Source organism: Oratosquilla oratoria, chromosome 25 (assembly GCF_046742065.1).
Source record: "Oratosquilla oratoria isolate Oo_2021 chromosome 25, ASM4674206v1, whole genome shotgun sequence".
Taxonomy (NCBI): Eukaryota; Metazoa; Arthropoda; class Malacostraca; order Stomatopoda; family Squillidae; genus Oratosquilla; species Oratosquilla oratoria.
The window spans coordinates 50,081,264-50,087,172 of NC_134801.1; positions in this window are offsets into that span (position 1 = coordinate 50,081,264).

A 5,909-nucleotide genomic window follows, 5' to 3' on the forward strand; every position below is an offset into this window, starting at 1 on the left:
GTGTGTGTGTGTGTGGGTGTGGGTGTGTGTAGGTGTGTGTGTGTGTGTGTGTGTGTGTGTGTGTGTGTGTGTGTGTGTGTGTGTGTGTGCGTGTGTGTGTGTGTGTGTGTGTGTGTATTGTGTGGACGTTTGGCCCCAGGACAAAAACCCACTTCGGGAATTGGCCCTCCAGGACGCAAAACACCACCAATTCTCGAAGTGGGTTTATATCCTGGGTCCAAACGTCCGCACAAGTGACGGTTGGCGAGTGATGGATTGAGAGACAGAATTTTCTTTCATCATCATCAATCGGTGTCATACGCCAGGGAACGCGTTACTTCACGATGGCGTCAGGGAACGCGTTACTTCACGCTGGCACCAGGGAACGCGTCTCTTCACGCTGGCACCAGGGAACGCGTTACTTCACGCTGGCACCAGGGAACGCGTCTCTTCACGCTGGCACCAGGGAACGCGTTACTTCACGCTGGCGACAGGGAACGCGTCTATCCACGCCAGGGAACGCGTTGCTTCACGATGGCGCCAGGGAACACGTTGATTCAACCTTACCTTAAACCCCAAGCCTTAAATCTTAAACCCTAAACTTTAATCATTAAAACCTAAACCCTAAACTTTAAACCCTAAGCTTTAAACATTAAACCTAAAACCTAAACCTTAAACATTATACCTTAAACCCCAAACCTTAAACCTTATACCCTAAATCTTAAACATTAAACCTTAAACCCTAAACCCTAGACCTTAAACCCTAAACCTTAAACCCTTAAACCTTAAACCTTAAACCATAACCCTAAACCTTAACCCTAAACTTTAAACTTAGACCCTAACCTTAAACCCTATACCTTAAACCTTAAACCCTATACCTTGAACCCTAAACCTTAAACCCTAAACATTAAACCTTTACTTAAACTTTCATAACTTCACCCGTTCGGTGGGGCATTGTCCATAAGGATAGAAACGCTGGTTATTGCCAACGGCAGACTATCTAAGCCGGTATCACACTGGGCAATTTTCCCTCCGACTGTTGGAGCAAATTTGCAGCCCGCAGCTTTCGGGAAGGAATCTGATATGCTGGAGGAAATCGACTTTCTTTTTCCTTCAGCACATCAAATGACATTCTATGTAATATTGTTTAGAAAGCGAAATAGTTTGCCAAAGTGATTTGACGCCGGAAAAAGTGCTGGAGGTTGGCGGTATACCGCCGATTAATCGGAGGTTGGAGGAAAAATAGCCCAGTGTGATAGCCCTCCCTCCCTCCTCATGGAGGACCCGGAAGGACAGTGACTTAACAACACGAACTCCGAGGAGGAGGAGGAGGAGTATTTTGAGGAGGAGGAGGAAAACGAAAAGGAGGAAGCGGAGGTGGAGGGAGAAGCAAAGTTGGGTGTGGAGGTGGAAGAGGATATGGAGGAGGAGTAGGAGGAGAACAAGAAGAAGGAGGAAGTGAAGGTATAGGAGGAAAACGAGGAGGAGGTGTAAATAGAGGTGGAGGTGGAGGAGAGGGAGGAGGAGGTGAAGGAAGTAGAGTGTAGAGGTACAATGGAGGTAGAAGTGGAGGTAGAGATTGAGGTGGTGGTGAAGGAGGAGGAGAAGGAGAAAGAGGAGAAAGAGGAGGAAAAGGAGGAGGAGGAGGTGGAAGTGGAGGTGAAGGAGGAGGAGGAGGAGGAAGAGAGAGAAGGAGAAATAGGAGGGAGAGGAGGAAAAAAAGGAGAGGTAGAGGAAAGGGAAGAGCAGGAAGAGGCAAAAAGGAAAAATAAACAGAAGAAGAAGAAGAAGAGGAAGAAGAAGAAGAAGATGGGGAGAAAGAGAAGGAGGAGGAGGAGGAGGAGGAGGAGAAGGAGAAGGAGAAGGAAAAGAAGAAGGAAAAGGAGGAAGAGGAGAAGGAGGAAGAGAAGAAGGAGAGGAGAAGGAGGAGGAGAAGGAGAAGTAGGAGAAGAAGAAGATGAAGGAAGATAAGGAGAAGAAGAAGGAGAAAGGGAAGGAGAAGGAGAAAGGGAAGGAAAAGGAGAAGAAGGAAAAGGGGAAGGAGGAGGAGGAAAAGGAGGAAGATGAAGAGGAGGAGAAGGAGGCGCCTTTAGGACAAAAAAGGTCTATGTGCCACAGAGGGGGTGGGGGGGTAGGGTAGGGCTTAGGGGGGGAGGGGGGGAGGGGGGAGTCCTCCGGGGTATTGATTCACTAAATGTAGACACGCAAGGGGCAGCCAGTGCTTTCTGGGGGGCAAAGCACGCAACACCGCAGGACTATGTGCGTCAAAGCACAAAGCAACAAAAGCACCATAATCTCCTTTATCACCGCCATCACGATCTTCATTAACACCATCACCAAATTTTATTTTTAAACAACGTTTTAATCCAACGCGTACCAATTGACATTTTCTTTCTTTTTAATCTATTCTTTTGATCATACCTATAGAGATGGAATTTATATATTTTGGTCTATCTAACGTATTATAGCTTTGTAATGTACTCATTGTTTAGGATAATATAATGTCGTAGCGCATTTGTAAAATGAGATTTATTAATATACTCTCGGAGGATAAGATAGTAGCCGAAATATTTCGTATCTTATTTCTTCGATAAGTCTCATACTCATCATTATTCATCCTATACGTTCTTGTTGTTTGTGTTTTAAACATAACCAAATCTTTGTATTCCCTACATTCTGTACGTCACATTCAATCTGATTTAGAGAAACCAATTAAGTATTTTTACGGTCCTGGCTGATCCAAATGAAGTGAATAAATTGTGAAGAAGGGTTGATTATTTTCAGGTTTCATTACGAAACGGATGCCTAACCCCAAAACATATCAAAAGTGTCCACATTCTTTAATCTTCCAAGTCGACATGACGTCACGTTCGGGCCTGAACAAAACGACGTGACGTCATTGTTAAGCCTTGTCTCCCTATACATGGACACATTTTTGTTTACTTGTTATTACTTATCTAGTTATTATTAGTAATCTGTTTATTTTCTATCTATTATTTATTATAATTTATCGTTATTTATCTGTTTGTTTATTATCTATCATTATCTGTTCATTAATTTTATTCATCTCTCTACTTTATTTATTTGTGTATTTATTTATTTATATTTTCCGCATCCGACCCTGGTTATGGACCAAAAGGTCTTCTGTCGGCATGCGCTTCCTTTGTAATCCTTTGTTTTGAATCGACTATTCTGCTACTATACTTCGTAGAGTAAATTATGATTTGTGACCTGTTTTGTCAACCTCGAAAGAAAACGAATTCTTCTCTCGCTTGATTTTAATCTAGGCAAACCTCTCACTTCTAGTACCATTCCTCAGCTTTATCTATGAATGACGATGAAAACTTAGAGGTCATTCTTCAGTCAACCTCTTCAAAGTCAATCCTCAGCTTTATTCATAACTGGCGATGAAAGACGTTTCCTTGTAACGAACAAATGAAAACTTGGAGGTCACCCTTCAGTCTGCTGTCAACGTCTTCTGAGTTTCCCCTTCAGAGTCAATCCTCAGCTTCTTTGAGGTGCACCTTCCCCCCCTGACGTCGCCTGAGGTTGAGGGGTGCCCGCTTTTCGCTTCCTGGTCCCCTCTCTCTGGACGCCGCAATTCCTAACAGAGTTTCATAAATGTGGATGTGTCTTCTTTTTTCGTGTGGGAACTGTTCCAGACCAACACAAGGCTGAGGACCGGGCGGGTGACAACCCCACAAAAAAAAAAAAAAAAATAATAATATAAAAAATTAATAAAGATAAAAAGTAAAAAAAAAAAATACATACATACATACATATACCAAGGCTTCTTAAAAGTAAAAAATAAAAATAAATAAATAAATAAAAAATATGAAAAATAAGTGAAAAAAAATAGAAATTGAAATAGAAATAAAGATAGAAATAATAAAAAATAGAATACAATAAAATAAAATCAATTAAAAATATTCAGAGATATTCTGGTCACCGTCAAACGATTCCCTTCAGCTGATGAGGGGCACCTCCCCCTCCCCCCTCCCCCCCCAAAAAAAAAAATTGCAACCTGAAGAAGGGAGGACCTTTACGAAGACTCCTGGCCCCCCCACCTCCTGAAGGGAATGGACGAATCCCATCGAAGAGTTCCCCCAAGATAATTCAGTCAAGATACGAGTAGACACACTTTGCTCGAAACCTCTCTCAATGTCGCTGTCATTCCGTTTATATTTTTGATTCACGGAATCCGTAAAACCTCTCTTTTCAACTCCGATGTCAAACTTGAGGCTCAACCTCACAGGTCCATCCATCACACTCATCCCTATCCCCTAGCCTCAACCCCTAACCCCTAATCCCTACCCCAACCCTAGCCCCAATCTCAAAAACCCCAGCCCCTAACCAAAACCCTTAACCAAATAAGGTCATATGTTATCAAGATGACCTTTTTTATGTAAACCAGTGTTTCCCAACTTTTTATACAGAAGACCCCCAATATCATCCTCATAATACGATTACGACTCCCCAAGTAATCTATTGTAAGGTTATAAAAGACAAATTTAATATAATTTGATTTTATTATAGCAATATCAATTTAAAAATCTAGCATACAAGATATCGTAGCGACCCCAGGAAAAACTGTGATATTATTTAACTACACCTATGCATTTATTTATTTTATTTATTATCATTTATATTATTATATATTTTTTATTTGTCATTATTATATTTCACATCCGACCTAGTTATGGCCCAAAAGTTCCCCCGTCGGCATGCTCCGCCTTTGTAATCCTTTGTAATTCAGACCGCTAGACTTTCTTCAGTTCATAATATTGCCTGGTGTAGAGCAGAACTAAATAAACTTGATATATGACTGAAAACAGGAGGTAAAAGAGGAAGATGTGGGAAGGAAGAGAATGAGGGGGAGGTAGCGACGGAGGACGAGGGGGAAGAAGAGGAAGGGAAGATATAAACGAGAGAAGGAGGAGGATGCGAGGAGGAAGATAATGAGGAGGTAGCGAAGGAGGAAGAGAACGAGGAGGTAGCGAGGGAGGACGAGAGGGAAGAAGAAGAGGAAGAGAAGATATAAGTAAGTGGAGGAGGAGGATGTGGGGAGAAAGAGAATGAGAAGGAGGCAGCGAGGGAGGACGAGGAGGAAGAAGAGGAAGGGAAGATATAAACGAGAGAAGGAGGAGGATGTGAGGAGGAAGATAATGAGGAGGTAGCGAGGAAGGACAAGAGGGAAGAAGAGGAAGAGAAGATATTAACGAAAGAAGGAAGAGGATGTGGGGAGAAAGAGAATGAGAAGGAGGCAGCGAGGGAGGACGAGTAGGAAGAAGAGGAAGAGGAAGAGAAGATATAAACGAGTGAAGGAGGAGGATGTGGGGAGGAAGAGAATGAAGAGGAGGTAGCGAGGGAGGAAGAGAACGAGAAGGTAGCGAGGGAGGACGAGAGGGAAGAAGAAGAGGAAGAGAAGATATAAGTAAGTGGAGGAGGAGGATGTGGGGAGAAAGAGAATGAGAAGGAGGCAGCGAGGGAGGACGAGGAGGAAGAAGAGGAAGAGGAAGAGAAGATATAAACGAGTGAAGGAGGAGGATGTGGGGAGGAAGAGAATGAAGAGGAGATAGCGAGGGAGGAAGAGAACGAGAAGGTAGCGAGGGAGGACGAGGGAAGAAGAAGAAGAAGAGAAGATATAAACGAGAGAAGGAGGAGGATGTGGGAAGGAAGAGAATGAGGAGGAGGCAGCGAGGGAGGACGAGAGGGAAGAGGAAGAAGAGGAAGAAAAGATAAAATGTGTGGCTTAATGCCAAGGGAGGAACTATTAAAAGAACACATTGCAAAGCTGGCCGGGAAGTGGGTTCATATGAACACTATTCTGTTTGTCTCCAGGCTATTTTATTCACCCGAAAGAAACCCCCTGAAGGATCAACGTCCTGAAAAAAGAAACTGTTTTTGCTCTTTTGCTCGGTGGCATTATC